Source organism: Jaculus jaculus, chromosome 3 (assembly GCF_020740685.1).
Source record: "Jaculus jaculus isolate mJacJac1 chromosome 3, mJacJac1.mat.Y.cur, whole genome shotgun sequence".
NCBI lineage: Eukaryota > Metazoa > Chordata > Mammalia > Rodentia > Dipodidae > Jaculus > Jaculus jaculus.
This window is the reverse complement of record NC_059104.1, coordinates 96,324,963-96,341,681: the sequence shown is the minus strand read 5'-3', so window position 1 is coordinate 96,341,681 and position 16,719 is coordinate 96,324,963.

The window sequence follows — 16,719 nt, the reverse complement described above, 5'->3', positions numbered from 1 at the left end:
TTTCCCTCAAAGCTATAAACTGCATTAAACCGTTTCTTCTGTAAGTTGCTTCTGGTTTTGGTTTTTATTATTATTATTAGAGAGAAGAGACAATGGGCACACCATGACCTCCAGCCACTGCAAATGAACTCCAGATACATGCGTCACCATGCGCACCTGACTTATATCTGGAGAGTTGAACTTGGGTCCTTAGGCTTAGCAGGCAAGCACCTTAACTGCTAAGCCTTCTCTCCAGCCCTGGTTTCATATTTGTTCACAGCAACAAGGAAGTAACTTACACAACATCTGAGAGCAAGTTCTCAAGTACACGTTATTCTCTCTTCCTGTTTTTCACACAAAATGTAAAATACATGTTACATTTTCTCCTAATTCAACCTGAAGATTATTTCACACCAGTACATGATTTTTTAAAAATATGTTTGGGTGTATGTATAGCATGTGTGTGTGCACATGTGTATACAAATGCACATACCTAATGAGATGCTGTGGAGGCCAGAGGAAGATGACAGGTGTCCTTCCCTATTGTTGCCCCTTTATTTCCCTGAGAGTCCTGCACTGAATCATGAGCTCTCCATTTCTGCAGTTAGGCTGCTGACCAAGCAACTCCAGCAGTCCTGTCTCTGCAGCAGGGTTACAGGCGTGCCATGTCTACATGGGTGCTGGGAATTAAACTCAGGTCACTAAGCTTGCACAGTAAGCATTCTTTTTAAAAAATATTACTTATTTATTTAAGAGACGGGGGCAGATAGAGAGAGAGAAGGAATTAGAGAATGGGCAGCCAGGGCCTCCAGCCACTGCAAACGAACTCCAGCTGCATGCATCACCTTGTAGATCTGGCTTATGTGGGTCCTGGGGAATTGAACTGTGGTCCTTTGGTTTTGCAGGCAAATGCCTTGAGGGGAGGTAGAGTTAGGGTGAGTGGACCCCTGAAGGTAAAAAGGGCAGGAAAGTTAGCACTTGCTAGAAATCAAAGATGATCTGATTTCTTATCTCTCTTGCCTAGTTACATAGACTGTTTGTCCACAGACTGGACCTCTCCTGGAAGGGAGGTTTTTCATAGGACTTAAACCTTGTGGTTGGTCAAGTTCAACCCCTGGAACTTGGTGCCAGAGCTAATCTCTTCCTGAGATAGCCCCTAGACCTAACCAACCAGCTAGCCCTCTGGTTCACCTGTGCCAAAAGACATCCCACCATTCCAAGGTAATAAATACCTTTGCAAGGGGAGGGCAGGCTCTTGCTCTGTGATCACTTGGGAACTTCCAGCTGTGGGTGACTTTTTCTCTGGGCTGGCTTTGCCCAGGCTCAGCTGGGAGGCCCCCCAGCCATCACTCTCCACATGGGTTCTTTATCCCCTCCAGCTCCCACCTGGCAGGAGCTCCTTGAACTTTCTTCTGTCATTTCTTTCCATACTTTCCCCCCCCCCATCTGTACCTGGTCACATGGACTCCTGAGCTACACATGGCCCACATGGGCTTTTTGGGCTCCACGTGGCATACTTCTCTTCTCCCCACTTTATTTCCCCTCATCTCCCAGCCTCCCACTTTCTGTACTCTTTTGTAAAATCTGAATAAAATGTAGTATTTTAAAAAATCATTCTCTTGAATCTGGAATTGTCAATTCTTTGGTTAGTTTGCAGATATGAACTCAGGCCTTGGGTTTCCAGGAAGCACCCCAGAACCCCAATTTCCCCATTACAGCCTTAACAGCTAAGCCATTTCTCCAGCCCATGGCAAACTTTTTTTTTTTTTTTTTTTTTTTTTTTTGCGTGGGGGGAGTTTCGAGGTAGGCTCTCACTCTAGCCCAGGCTGACCTGGAATTCACTATGGAGTCTCAGGGTGGCCTCAAACTCATGGCAATCCTCCTACCTCTGCCTCCCGAGTGCTGGGATTAAAGGCGTGCGCCACCAGAACTTCTTTTCATGGAACTACAGTGTATTGATGTATTATGATTTACCTAGTCATTTATTAATGAATCTTTAACATGTCTCCAATCTTTCCCTCTTACAATAATGCTTCAAAGACTAAGGTATATCATTTAAAAATAACTGCAGAGGCCTGGAGAGATGGCTTAGTGGTTAAGGCATTTGCCTGTGAAGCCGAAGGACCCAGACTCAATTCCCCAGGACCCACGTAAGCCAGATGCACAAGGGGGCACATGCATCTGGAGTTCGTTTGCAGTGGCTGGAGGCCCTGGTGTGCTCATTATCTCTCTGTCTCTCTTCTATCTTTCTCTCTTTGTTTGCAAATAAATAAAATAATAAATTTTTAAAAATAAAAAATAACTGCATAAGCTGTTGCAGGGTGGATCACTTTTTTAAATTAGTTTTTAAATTTATTTGTAAGCAGAGAAATAGAGAGAGAGAGAGAGAGACAGAGACAGAGAATGGGCACACCAGGGCTTCCAGTGCTTTCTACTGCACACAAACTCCAGACCCATGCATCTGGCTTTACCTGGGTAGTAGAGAATCAAGCCCCCGTCATTAAGCTTTGCAGGCAAGCACCTTAATCTTTGTGTCCTCTCTCCAGCATTGGATCATGTTTTTAATCCCACCATTCGGGAGACTGAAGTAGTAGGAGGATCACTCTGAATTCCAGGTCAGCCTAGTCTAGAATGACATCCCACTACAAAAATATATAAATAATAATAAGTTGCATCGATGGAAGAGGTAGCAGAAAGAATGTAAGAACCAGAAGATGGGGGAAAGTGCTTCCAGACATAACATGGCCACTGTACTCATGACCTTGCAGTGACTGTCCTTACCTCCACAAGACCTGTGCAGATTGGGCTTGTCAACCTTTGTTCGTGGAGGATGTCGGGGCACAGGACCACTCAACCCTTTCTAAGGAGAAGACATTTAGTCCAATGGTGCAGTCACTGGTAAACTGTCCATGCTCTGGTAAATGACCCTTATTCATGCTATGCAAGCGACCTTAATTTAAACTCAATGGGTCACAAAAAAATGACATTAAAGGGCTGGAGAGATGGCTTAGTGGTTAAGCACTTGCCTGTGAAGCCTAAGGACCCCGGTTCGAGGCTCACTTCCCCAGGTCCCATGTTAGCCAGATGCACAAGGGGGCGCACGCGTCTGGAGTTCGTTTGCAGAGGCTGGAAGCCCTGGCGCGCCCATTCTCTCTCTCTCCCTCTATCTGTCTTTCTCTCTGTGTCTGTTGCTCTCAAATAAATAAATAAAAAATTTTTTAAAAATGACATTAATGTAGAAATGCAACTAGTTAGGAGGAAGAAAGGGTTCAGCAGGATTGGTAACGCACACCTTTAATCCCAGCACTGGGGAGGCAGAGGTTGGAAGATCACTGGGAGTTCAAGACCAGCCTGGGACAACAGAGTGAGTTGTTCCAGATCAGCCTGGACTAGAGTGAGACCGTACCTCAAACAAGTAAAGAAGATGAATATGATTAAAATACATTATAAATTTCCAATAAAAACAATTGTGGACCAGAGAGATGGCTCAGCACTTGCTTGCAAAGCCTAAAAACCCTGGCTCAATTCCCCAATACCCATGTAAAACCAGATGCACAAAGAGGTGCATGCATCTGGAGTTTGTTTGCAGCTGCTGCAAGCTTTGGCACGACCATTCTGCCTGTTTATATCTCTTTTATCTGTCTCTATCTGCAAATTAATCAATTAATTAAAAACTAATTAGGGCTGGAGAGATGGATTAAAGTGCTTGCCTGCAAAGCCTAAGGACCCAGGTTTGATGCCCCAGTACCCACATAAACCAGATGCACAAGGTGGCACATGCATCTGGAGTTTGTTTGAAGTTGCTGGAGGCCTTAGAACGCCCATTCTCTCTCTCTCTCTCAAATAAATATTTCTTTTTTTTTTCTTTTTTCTTTTTTTTTTTTGGTTTTTCGAGGTAGGATCTCACTCTTGTCCAGGCTAGCCTGGAATTAACTCTGTAGTCTCAGGGTGGCCTTGAACTCATGGCAATCCTCCTACCTCTGCCTCCCGAGTGCTGGGATTAAAGGCGTGCGCCACCACGCCTGGCTCAAATAAATATTTCTTTAAAAAAGTAATTGTCAGTGGAATGGCGTTGGGGAAAAGGGGAATGGGGCAACACATGATTTGTCCACACAAAGTTTCTAATTAATTCAAAATTTAAAATTTGTTGCAGTCAGCTCCAGCTGGGATGAATTTTCAAGCAGACACAGTTTATGGGAGGAAGAGATTTATTTCAAGTTGACAAATGCAGGGAAAGTTGCATTGATGGCAGAAGAAGCTGCTTCCATTCATCCAGGCAGAGAAATACTGCAGCAGCTAGCAGGGTCCCCAGAGCTCAAACTCCTCTCTAAAGACCTTTGGGCTGCAATTTGGACCTGCCTCAGTGACACGCCCCTATAGCTTGAGTCCACCTGCTAAAGGATGAAGCTGCAACTCAACTTAAAAAAAATTTTTTGTTTATTTTTATTTATTTATTTGAGAGCGACAGACAGAGAAGAGAGAGAGAGAATGGGCACACCAGGGCTTCCAGCCACTGCAAACGAACTCCAGACATGTGCGCCCCCTTGTGCATCTGGCTAACGTGGGTCCTGGGGAATCGAGCCTTGAACGGGGCCCTTAGGCTTCACAGGCATAAAGTTCACCAATCTTAAAAAATATTTCTATTTGATAGCAAGTCAGAGAGAGAGAGAGAGAGAGAGAGAGAAAAGAAAGAGTTGAAGATCCCAGTGCTGTTTACCATAGCTCCCTATTCTCACCCTCGGCCCCAGGGAACCACAAATCTATCTTTTAGATATTTCATGTTAATGGAATCATAAAACATGGGGTTGTTGTACCTTTCTTTTAGCGTGTTTCCGGGGCTCACTCAGGTTGTATCACACATATATTGGTATTCGGTTTCACTTTGTTCCTGGAAAGTACTTCACTATTGGGTTTTCTACATCTTTACATCTGGTTCATCAAGTCATCAAAAGACATTTGGATGGCTTCCATTTGTTTTCTATTATAAATTGCGCTGCTCTGAACATTCTCGTATAGGTCTTTTGTAGAAATATAATTTCACTTCTCTAGGGTAAAAACTTTGGAATAAAGCATAACCAGATCATATGGAAAATTCATGCTATTAAGAAAGTCCTTGCTGGGCTGGAGAGATGGCTTAGCGGTTAAGCGCTTGCCTGTGAAGCCTAAGGACCCCGGTTCGAGGCTCGGTTCCCCAGGTCCCACGTTAGCCAGATGCACAAGGGGGTGCACGCGTCTGGAGTTCGTTTGCAGAGGCTGGAAACCCTGGCGCGCCCATTCTCTCTCTCTCCCTCTGTCTTTCTCTCTGTGTCTGTCGCTCTGAAATAAATTTAAAAAAAAAAAGTCCTTGCTTATATGTTGAAGTGTTTCTCTACTTATTATTATTTCAAATATTTTTTTTAACTGTGTTGTCAACTTGATCTGTTTAGTATTCAAATTTTTTTTTTCTTATTTGCAAGCAGAGACAGAGATAAGAGAAACAGAAGGGGCATACCAGGCCTTCCACCTGCTGCAGTCAGACTCCAGATGTATGCACCACTTTGGGCATCTGGCTTTACATGGGTATTGGGGAATTGAACTCAGGTCATTAGGCTTTGTAGGCAAGCATCTTGAACGCTGAGCAATCTCTCCAGCCTTTAGGTTTTAAGTATTTATATTTTAAAATCATATTAATTACGAGAGCAAGGCAGGGAGAGGATGGGTGTGCCAGGGCCTCCTACCACGTCCAAATCCCACACGTGTTATTTTGTGTGTCTGGTCTTACATGGGTACTGAGGAATTAAACCCAGACTATCAGGCTTTACAAGCAAGTGTCTTTAATTGCTGAGGCACTTCTCCAGAGCCCTTCTGTTTTTTCCTCTAGCAGTTTCAGAATTTCAGGTCTAGTGTTAAGGTCTTTGATCCATTTCAAGTAGATTCTTGTACATGTAGAGATAAGGATGTATTTTCATCCTTCTACATATATCCAGTTTTCCCAGCACCATTTGTTAAAGACAGTCTTTTTTCTGGTGAATATTTTTGGCTTTTTAAAATTTTTATTTATTTGAGAGCGACAGACACAGAAAGAAAAAGGTACAGAGAGAGATGGGTGCACCAGGGCCTCCAGCCACTACAAACGAACTCCAGATGCATGCGCCCCCTTGTGCATCTGGCTAACGTGGGTCCTGGGGAAATCGAGCCTCGAACCAGGGTTCTTAGGCTTCATAGGCAAGTGCTTAACCGCTAAGCCATCTCTCCAGCCCTGTTTTTGTCAGAGATCAGATGTCCAGCTTCCTTTTCTTAATGGATTTTGAAATGCTGAAGTTCCAAATTTTACCTTTTTTTTTCTTCCCCAGGCAGGATCTCACTCTATTCCAGACTGATTTAGGCCTCATTTTGTAAACCCAGGCTGGACTCAAACTCACAACAATCCCCCTACCTCTGCCTCCTGAGACTGGTACTGGGATTAAAGGCATGTGCCACCACACTGAGCACCACTTTTTTTCTTTTATGTATTGCATTTTTATATTCTTTTTAAAAATATTTTATTTGACAGAGACATAGAGAAAGAGGCAGACAAAAAGTGAGTGAGTATGGGTGAACCAGGGCCTTGTGACATTGCTAATGAACTCTAGACACATGCACCACTTTATGTATGTACTGGGGAATCAAGCCAGGGTTGTCTGGCTTTCAGGCTTGGCAAGCAAGTGCCTTTCACTGCTTAGCCATCTCTCCAGCCCCTATACACTGCATTTTAAAAAAATAATTTGTTTTTATTCATTTGAGAGAGAAGGGGCAAGCCAGGGCCTCCGGCCTCTGCAAACGAACTCGGGAGGCATGTGCCAACTGGGAATCTAGTTTACATGAGTCCTGGAGAATTGAACCTGGGTTCTTCGGCTTTGCAGGCAAGCGCCTTAACCACTAAGGAATCCCCTCCAGCCCCGCATTGCATTTTTGATGTCTTGGCTAAGAAATCTCTGTAAAATACATGTTCACAAAGATCTTTGTCCTATGCCTTCTTTTGGTCTTTTTTATTTTTTTTTTGGGGGGGGGGGTTTCAAGGTAGGGTCTCACACTAGTCCAGGCTGACCTGGAATTCACAGAATTCACTATGTAGTCTCAGGGTGGCCTTGAACTCACAGTGATCCACCTACCTCTGCTGGGATTAAAGGCGTGTGCCACCATACCAGCTTCTTTTTGTAATTCTTGAGGCTTGTTGTAGCTTTCACAGTGAATACTATTTGAACATGTTTAAGAACACTGGTAGCAGATGCAAATTTATGGAATTATTGGGACATATTTGCATTTGTATTTTTGTAAATATTACCCAATTAATTTTACTTGTACACTACTAGTTACAAAAAACAAGTGTCCATCACCCCAGACATGTTTATTACTGAGTAAACAGTGTATGCCTAAGCTTTTTGAAATGTACCAATCTAAGTTTAAAAGGGCTTCTTCATTTCAGTGTGGGGTTTTGTTTGTGGTGGTTTGGTTTTGAGACAGAATCGCATGTAGCCTAAACTGGCTTCAGTTTCTCTACGTAGTTTAGGATGACCTTAAGCTCCTGATACTCCTGCCTTCCAGATACTAGCATATCAGGCGTGTGCTACCACGGCCAGCTCAGCATAGTTTTAAGTTACAGTTTTCTGTTTTTAAACTGGGAGAGCAGGGTGTGGTGGCATACACCTTTAATCCCAGCACATGGGAGGCAAAGGTAGGAGGATCACTGTGAGTTCGAGGCTACCCTGGGACCAGAGTGAATTCCAGGTCAGCCTGGGCTACAGTGAGACCCTGCCTCAGGACAAAAGAAAAAACAAACAGGGAGTAAGGGGCTGGAGAAGTGGCTCAGCCATTAAAGCACTTGCCTGCAAAATCTATTCCCCAGTCCTCACATAAACCAGATGCACTAAGTGATGCATGGATCTGGAGTTCATTTGCAGTGGCTAGAGGCCCTGGTGCACCCATTCACTCTCTGCTTGCAAATAAATAAATAAAATAGCAATAAATAATTTTTAAAAATTTTTTATTTATTCTTACTTATTTGAGAGCGACACAGAGAAAGAGGCGGGGGGGGGGGATGGATGCGACAGGGCCTCCAGCCAGCTGCAGACGAATTCCAGACGTGTGCGCCCCCTTGTGCATCTGGCTAACATGGGTCCTGGGGAATCGAGCCTCAAACCGGGTCCTTAGGCTTCATAGGCAAGTGCTTACTTAACCACTAAGCCAACTCTCCTTCATATGAACTATAGACTCACCTACTTTGACATGTACCAGCCCCTAAGGTAGGGTCTCACTCTAGCCCAGGCTGACCTGGAATTCAGTATGTAGTCTCAAGGTGGTCTTGAACTCATCTCTGCCTCCTAAGTGCTGGGATTGAAGGCATGTGCCACCACACCTGGCTTCAAAAACACACTTTTTTTTTGTAGTTATATCTTTTTTTTTATTAGTTTTGTATCCAGCAAATACAAACAGTTTGGTACCATTATTAGGCTCATCCGTGACCTACCCCCTCCCCATTGGCCCCTCCTTGTTGGGGTATATGGCTCATGCATTGTGGAGTTAGCCCAGTTATTGGTACGATAAATGTCTCTGCATATCATGACCCAACATGTGGCTCTGACATCCTTTCCGCCCCCTCTTCCGCAAAATTTCCCTGAGCCATGTTGGGTTCATTTTTGGTCTGCTTCAGTGATGAGGTGTTGTGGCCTCTGGGTCTCTGGCTCTCTGATTTGGTAGGAGTTGATTTTTTCTCTGTGTTGATCTCCTTCCCCATTGTGCTGGCACCCAGTTCACCAGGAAAACAGCACCCTTGCTTGTTTCGCCATTTTTTCTTAGTTTCAGCCGGGGCCCTTTGAGGTATGATGGGGTGGCTCTCTCCTTAGGATCTACATCTATCTGAAAAAGAGAAGCAGATTCTCCAACGGAAAGTAAGTTAGCACCAGGACAAATGAGATAACCCTTACTTTTTTTGTAGCGAATTTAATAGGTGTAGGCCCTCTTGTAGCCCATGATTGATGGTAGCTTGATATTGGAGAGTGGGCTTATGTTTGGATATGATTCTGACTTGTTTCCCAGCTCCAACTATGGGTCCCGTACCACTGAGGGGATCAGTTAGCCAAATCAAGAGCAGTTGGTTCCCCACCATGGCTGTGTGCCACTATTGCACTTGTGTGGGCATCACAACAGGTTATTTGTTGCACGTAGGTTAGACCATGAGTTGCTTGGACAGCTATTGGTCATTTCCCCCAGTCGCCCATGTAGCACCTTTTGGCACTAGACACGCTGACTGTCTGGGGACTGACTCTCTCCTGGCTTCCAGCCATGCCGTTCCATTTTACGTATCAACTGCATATGGTGTCTTCAGCAGTAGGGTCTTACCACTAACCTTTGGTGGGTCATCAAGTACTCTGACAGAAATCTGTCATTCTTTTAGGGAACCTTGTAGGTCTCTCTGATCAAATGCTCATTGTGGATGATAGTCCCATGCTGGTACTGGGAGTTACAGGTCAGTGCCCACTAAGAAAATGAGGAAAAAGATAACTAATATACAAGAGTTAGAAAGAAGAAAGAGGGAGAGGAAGAGGGAGGGAGGGAAGATGTAGAAGATTTAGGTTAGACTTGATCCTACCCTCTCCAGTGTCTTGTGGTTCAGGTGTTCCCTCTAAGGGCCTGGTGAAGGTTCAGCCATTTGGTCTGCCTTTTAGGAAGTAGAATTTTATGGTACCATTGCCGTTTGGGTCTAGATTAGTGTTTCCCACCCCTTCGATCCCTCCCCAAAAACACATTTTAAAAATATTCACATGTAGTAGAATTCACTGCTTTTCTATAGCTTTAATTTTTTTATTGACAACTTCCATAATTATAGACAGACAATAAACCATAGTTCCCACCTCCTCACTTTCCCCTTTACAACTCTACTCTCCATCATATCCCCTTCCCCTCTCAATTAGTCTTTTTTAAAATTTATATTTATTTATTTGAGAGAGAGAGGCAGAGAAAAGGATTGAGAGACTAGGCATGCCAGGGCCTCCAACCACTGCAAAGGAACTCCAGACACATCTAGTTTATATGGGTCCTGAGGAGTTGAACCTGGGTCCTTTGGCTTTGCAGGCAAATGCCTTTAACCACTAAGCCATCTCTCCAGCCCTCTCTTTTACTTTGATATCATCTTTTCCTCCTACTACGATAGTCTTGTGGAGGTAGTGCCAGGCACAGGTCATGGGTATCCAGGCCATTTTGTGTCTGAAAGAGTGCATTATAAGGAGTCCAACCCTTCTGTTGCAGTCAGGTTCGCATTGCTGGCAGACAACACCCAACGAAGAGCAGCTTGTGGGAAAAAGGATTTATTTTGGCTTACAGACTCAAGGGGAAACTCCATGATGGCAGGGGAAAGTATGGCATGAGCAGAAGATGGACATCACCTCCTGGCCAACAGATGGACCAGAGCAACAGGAGTGTGTGCCAAACACTGGCAAGGGGAAACTGGCTATAATACCCATAAGCCCGCCCCAATAATACACTGCCTCCAGGAGGTGTTAATTCCCAAATCTCCATCAGCTGGGAACCTAGCATTCAGAATACCTAAGTTTATGGGGGACACCCGAATCAAACCACCACATTCCACCCCTGACCCCATAAACTGATAACCATACATGATGTAAAATGCAATGCAGTCAGTCCAACTTTAAATGTCCCCATAGTTTTTATCAATCCTAATGATGTTCAAACATTCCCATTGTCCAAGCTCTTTTACCTGAGCCATAATCCCAAAAAATCGCCAAAAAAACCCCCAAAATAATAATGGTACAAAATAAACACACTACAACAGATGGCATTGGGCATTGCAAAGAAATAGCCAACCAATACAAGATTTAAACAGGGCAAACATCAAACATATGACTCTAGTCAGTGACAAATCTCCAAATCCAATAATTCTTTTTTTGTTGTTTGTTTTTCAAGGTATGGTCTCACTCTAGCCCAGGCTGACCTGGAATTCACTATGTAGTCTCAGAGTGGTTTGAACTCATGGCAATCCTCCTACCTCTGCCTCCTGAGTGCTGGGATTAGAAGTGTGCACCTCCGCATCTGGCTTTTTTTTTTTTTTTTTTTTTTGCAAGTCCTATAATTCTAACCAGCAACAGGTCTCTTGAGTTCCAATTCTGCCCCTCCAGCTACTCACAGTCCTAGAAAACTTCATCCAGGGCTAGCAGCTTTCCTTACTCATCTCATGGTCCCAGCATCCCCACTGAGTCTCCACTGTAACTCAGTCCATCCTCACGGCTCCATCGGGTCTCCATGCAGGCATCCACCAAACTTGCTTCGCAGTACCCATGGCCATTTCCAAGACACAAGCCCATGCTGCAAACTCAACGACCCTTGCTTTCCTGCATTTCTTGTACTCCATAATACCAGTGGGGGTACCAATTTGTTAATCCAGGGGGTAGGGGGAATAAAGCAGACTTTGAAGAACAGGACACTCCTTCAGCATTCAGGCCCCTTCAAAAGACTCTGCATTCTTTCTGTTGTCCCAATGCAGATCAGCTGGCCCAATCTCAACAGTTGTAATCTCTCATACAATTGCAGCTGAATGGGTAGAATTTCAACCCAAAGATTTAATTTTTTTCTGTGCCATATCCCTCTGCTCACATCAGTCTGATTCTACACAAAGCAACCTGCACAAGTTCTCAAGACACAGGCATAATAGCAAGCCTCTCATGCAAATGACTTCTAGCCCCATCCAGGCAAAGCTCTTTCTCACCCCTTATAACCTCACAGTCCATAGTTCTTACTGCATTTGGTCTATCAACTCTGGCCAGAATAGTCCCTCAAACTGTACTTAAAGTGCTGCAAGGTGACTCTCAGGCCATGATTTCAAATTCATTCACATCCTCCTGCAAAGCAGTTCTAGAAGGCCAAAGCTACACAGCCAGGTTTCTAGCAGCAGTGACACCACTCTCAGTACAAGCTTAACTGCTGCAGTCAGGTTCACATTACTGGCAGAAAACACCTAACCAAGAGCAGCTTGTGGGGGAAAAGGGTTTATTTTGGTTTACAGACTCTAGGGGATGCTCCATGATAGCAGGGGAAAATGATGGCATGAGCAGAGAGAACACCACCTCCTGGCCAACATCAGGTGGACAATAGGAACGGGAGTATGTGCCAAACACTGGCAAGGGGAAACAGGCTATAATACCCATAAGGCCGCCCCCAACAATACACTGCCTCCAGGAGGTGTTAATTCCCAAATCTCCATCAGCTGGGAACCTAGCATTCAGAACACCTAAGTTTATGGGGGACACCTAAATCAAACCACCACACCTTCCTTTGGCTCCTACATTTTTTCCACTGTCTCTTCTGCAGTAAATCCTGAGCCTTGGAAGGTGTGACAGAGATATTTCAGTGCTGAGAATTTCTCTGTGGCTTCTTCTCAGCACTCTTTTGACTCATCTCAGAGGTCACTGCCATCTGAAAAGAGAAGCTTTTCTAATCAAAAGTGAGAGTAGCATTAATATATGGTTATGAATATTAAGAGAAGGGCTTACGAGGCAGTTTGGTGAGCATAATATATGTATTTAGCCAGACACCAGCAGGTGTTACACCCCTAGGGCTCATTTCTATGGCTTTTAGATTATGTTTCATATTTGTAAATATTAAGATTTGTATTTAAGATTTTCTAAACATCAAGTTTTTAAAATATTTACTTATGTGAGGGAGAGGAAAAGGCAGATAAGGGGGGGGCTGGAGTGATGCCTTAGAGGTTGAGGTGCTTGCCTGTGAAGCCAAAGAAACCAGATTTGATTCCCTGGGACCCACGTAAGTCAGATGCCCAAGGCAGCACATGTGTCTGGAGCCCTGGTGTACCCATTCTATCTCCCTCTCTGTCTCTCCAATAGATAAATAAGCAAGATATTTAAAAGAGAGAGAGAGAGAACTCCAGGCGCATGTGCCACCTTGTTCATCAAGGTTTATGTGCAAATTGAGCAACTGAACCTGAATCCTTTGGTTTTGCTGGCAAGTGCCTTAATTGCTAAGCCATTTTTCCAGCCCAACATATTTTTTTTGGGGGGGGGAGGACAGGGTACTGATATGCAGCCCAGGCTGCCTTGAACTCACTTTGTAGTCTAGGCTAGCCTTGAACTACTAATACTTCTGCCTCATCTTTCTGAGTTCTGTAAGCACCGACGTTTTTTGGGGGGGAGGGATTGAGGTAGGGTCTCGTTCTAGCCCAGGCTGACCTATAATTCACTATATAACCTCAGGTTGATCCCACCTCTGCCACCCCTCCCCCATCCGCTGAGTGCTGGGATTAAAGGTGTGTGTCACCACGTCCTGCTTGCATGAACTCTTAAGATTAAATTTAAAAACTATTCTCTTTTTTGTTTTTCCTTTCCTAAGACAGGGTTCATATAAGCCCAGGCTGGCCTTAAACTCAATATGAAATCAAAGCCATCTTGTACTCCTGAGTTTCCTGCCTCCACCTCAAAACTGTTGGAATTATGAGCATGTAAAATCACACCTGGCTAAGATTTTTCTTAAAAAAAAAAAAAAAATTATTGCCAGGCATGGTGGTGCATGCTTTTTAATCCCAGCACTCAAGAGGCTGAGGCAGGAGGATTGCTGGGAGCTCAAGGCCAGCCTGGGCTAGTGTTGGGCCTTGAGAGGCCCGGACGTGAGGCCTAGTGAAACTTCCTGAGCCTAGCTAAAGTTTGGCAAACTGCCTCTGGCCAGCTATGACTCAGCAAGGGGCCAAATGGCCTCTGGCCTTCTACTTCAGCACAGGAAGTTAAGAGTTAGAACCAATCATCTCAGAGGTCGCAGTGTGCTATTGGCCCTTACATCTCACCCCATCCTAAAATCCCCGCCTTAGTTCTCAACATTATATAAACACCTGCCAGTAACAATAAAGTGAGTTCCTGCTGTGACAAGACTCCCAGCTCGGTGGTTTTGTTCCTGGCCATCGACACCCACCCTCCTCCTCAACCCCTTGGGAGGAACCAGCGGGCCACTTCCATGATAATGAAGGACCCAGAAACTAAATGATGCCATGACAGGCTTCAGTAGAGCGCTGCCCTGGTTAGGCCTAAGTTGCAAGTTTCAGCTTAAACAGAGCAAACAAAGGGGCAGTTGCTCTGGCCCCTGACCAGGACACCTGAGACTGGCCAAAGACTTGTCCCTCCTACCTTCCTGCCTCTGCCATTCAAAGTACATACAAATGTTATTTACTGCTTGTTGCTTAGTTACCTATCTCCCTCCACCTCGACAACCTTGCCACTGATGTCCTAAGAAATCAAACAATCATGTACCCATTCCCTACTTCTTTGTTCAAATCCCTATAAAATCCTGCCCCCCTGCTGCTCGGGGCTCTGGTACTGACCCACTGTGTTGGTGAAGTCAAGAGACTGAGCTTAAGCCCGAAAATAAAGCTCCTTGCCCTTGCATATGTGTTTGGTTCTCCTTGGTGGTCACTGGGGGTGCCGAGAACTGGGCATAACAATACCTCAAGTGAATCCTGGTCACTGACTTTTCCAAAGCACTTCAAAAGCTCAATATAAAGTCTTTGACAACACTGGAACACTGGCAAGGGTGGTCAAAACAGGAGAAAAGCTTCTGAGGCATTAGAGTCAGAGATGCCACCTGAGTCGGACTCTGTGTCATTGGCACTGGCGTAGGAGACCTGAGCTCCAGGGTTTGGGCTCACTACGGGAGTGGTTCTAAGCTTGAGTATGGGTACAGCTGCCTCCCAAACTGCCTGAGTACACCTGTTTCTTTAATCTTCAGGATCAACCATACACTCTGCTGTCCAATTAAAAAAAAAAGGGCTTCTTGAAAGGATGCCAACATCCTTAATTTCAAAGACGGTTCCCCAACTTTGAATCTACAGTTGAAGATAGGGGTCCAAATAAGACTGAAGAACAAAAGAAGTTCCAGAGAACAAGAGACAACCCAGGATCTTGTTGGATTTACCAGAAAGCTATCAAAGGCATCCTAGGAAAGTCAATGCCAAAAAGAAAGGGTGAGGCTGTGGCTAATGCAAAAGCAAGCAGCACAGAACTTTGTAAACCTGGAGCCCCTAAAACTGCTAAGGGTCCAGAGAAAGATCTGACATGGAACCTCCTAAGGCTAGGGAAGAGTGCCCTAAGGCTAGAGTAAAACCTGGAATGGCATGCCATAGAACTGGAGCTTCACCAAAGGCTGGAAGGAAGCCTCCTAAATCCAGAGCAGAGGCCCCTGAGCTCAGAAGGGAACCTCCAGAGCCTGAAGTGGAGGTTCTTGAGCCCAGAGTAAAGCTCCCAGAGTTCAGAGTGCAGACTCCTGAGCCCAGAAGGGAGCCTTCAGAGCAGAGGCTTCCAAGCCTGGAACAGATGCACCTAAGGCTAAAGGGGAGCATGCTAAGCGTGAAGCCTCTCCAGAGCCTAGGATGGTACGTGGGAAAATTAGAGAACTGTGTCTGAAGGCTAAGTGCAGAGAATCCAGAGGTGAGTATCTCAAGGCAGGCCCAAAACCATCCAGCACTGTCTCCTTTACTTCTCAGGAAGAGTCATTCTCAAAGATGAGTAGCTTTGATAAGGAGGCACTTACTGACCAAAGGAGAATCCTTTATGAAAAAAGCTATTAAGGGCTGGAGAGATGGCTTAGCAGTTAAGGCACTTGCCTGCAAAGCCCATGGACCCATGTTCCACTCTCCAGGTCCACATAAACCAGACACATGAAGGTGAGGCAAGCACAAGGATGCACATGCTCACTAGGTGGCCCAAGTGTCTGGAGTTCAGTAACAGTGGCTGAGGCCCTGGCACACTAGCTTTCTCTCCCCCCCCCTCTCACACACACACACACACACACACACACACACACACACACACACACACAGTCTCTAAAATAAAAAAAAAATCAGGGCTGGAGCGATGGCTTAGTAGGTAAGTTTGGCCTTCAAAGCCAAAGGATCCCAGTTCAACTCTCCAGGACCCACGTAAGCCAGATGCACAAGGCGGCAGTGGGGTTGGGGGGGGAAGCATGCATCTGGAATTCTTTTGCAGTGGTTGGGGGCCCTGGCATGCCCATATTCTTTCTTCCTTTCTCTTTCTCTCTCTCTCTCTCTCTCTCTCTCTGTCCCTCCCTCTCTTTCTCTCTCAAATAAAATATATTTTTTAAAATTCAAGAAAAATTAAAAAGCTGTTGAACCTTAAAATTTCAGGATGAAGACAACTTAAGCTTAGTATTACAAAAGCCTAAAAAAAGACAATTGAGGCCATCTCTTCTTCAGAAAGTGACCTGATGTGACTGAGGCTGAGCTATTCTCACTGAGTCTCCCAGTAACTGCAGAGTTTCTATCCCATAAGAATGACTGTGCCAGCACTTCTGACAACAACACTACCTCCAAGGTAGCCTTGGGGGAGACGTTTACATATGAATTCCCTGAAGGTTGTTCCTACTATTCAGTGAGCTCTGAAGAGATGGTCAGTCCTTTGCGGGGAATGATGATGAAGAACACAGGAATTCTCATGTAATTTTACCCTCCAGAGTTGCAGAAGAGAGAATATATCAAGAAATGCAACCATACTATCATGGAACATGTGCATCTAATCTATCAAGGGGCTACTATCACCCAACCATAACAGAGGGTTTCACTGATACCATCACTTGGACATACTGTATTCCAAGTTGTCCTTCAAAAGAAACTTTACCAGGTTCAGAAAAGTTTATACCCATACCTTCCCTAATGAATTTGAGGGCTACATCACTGATTTCTGTGATCATCGAACC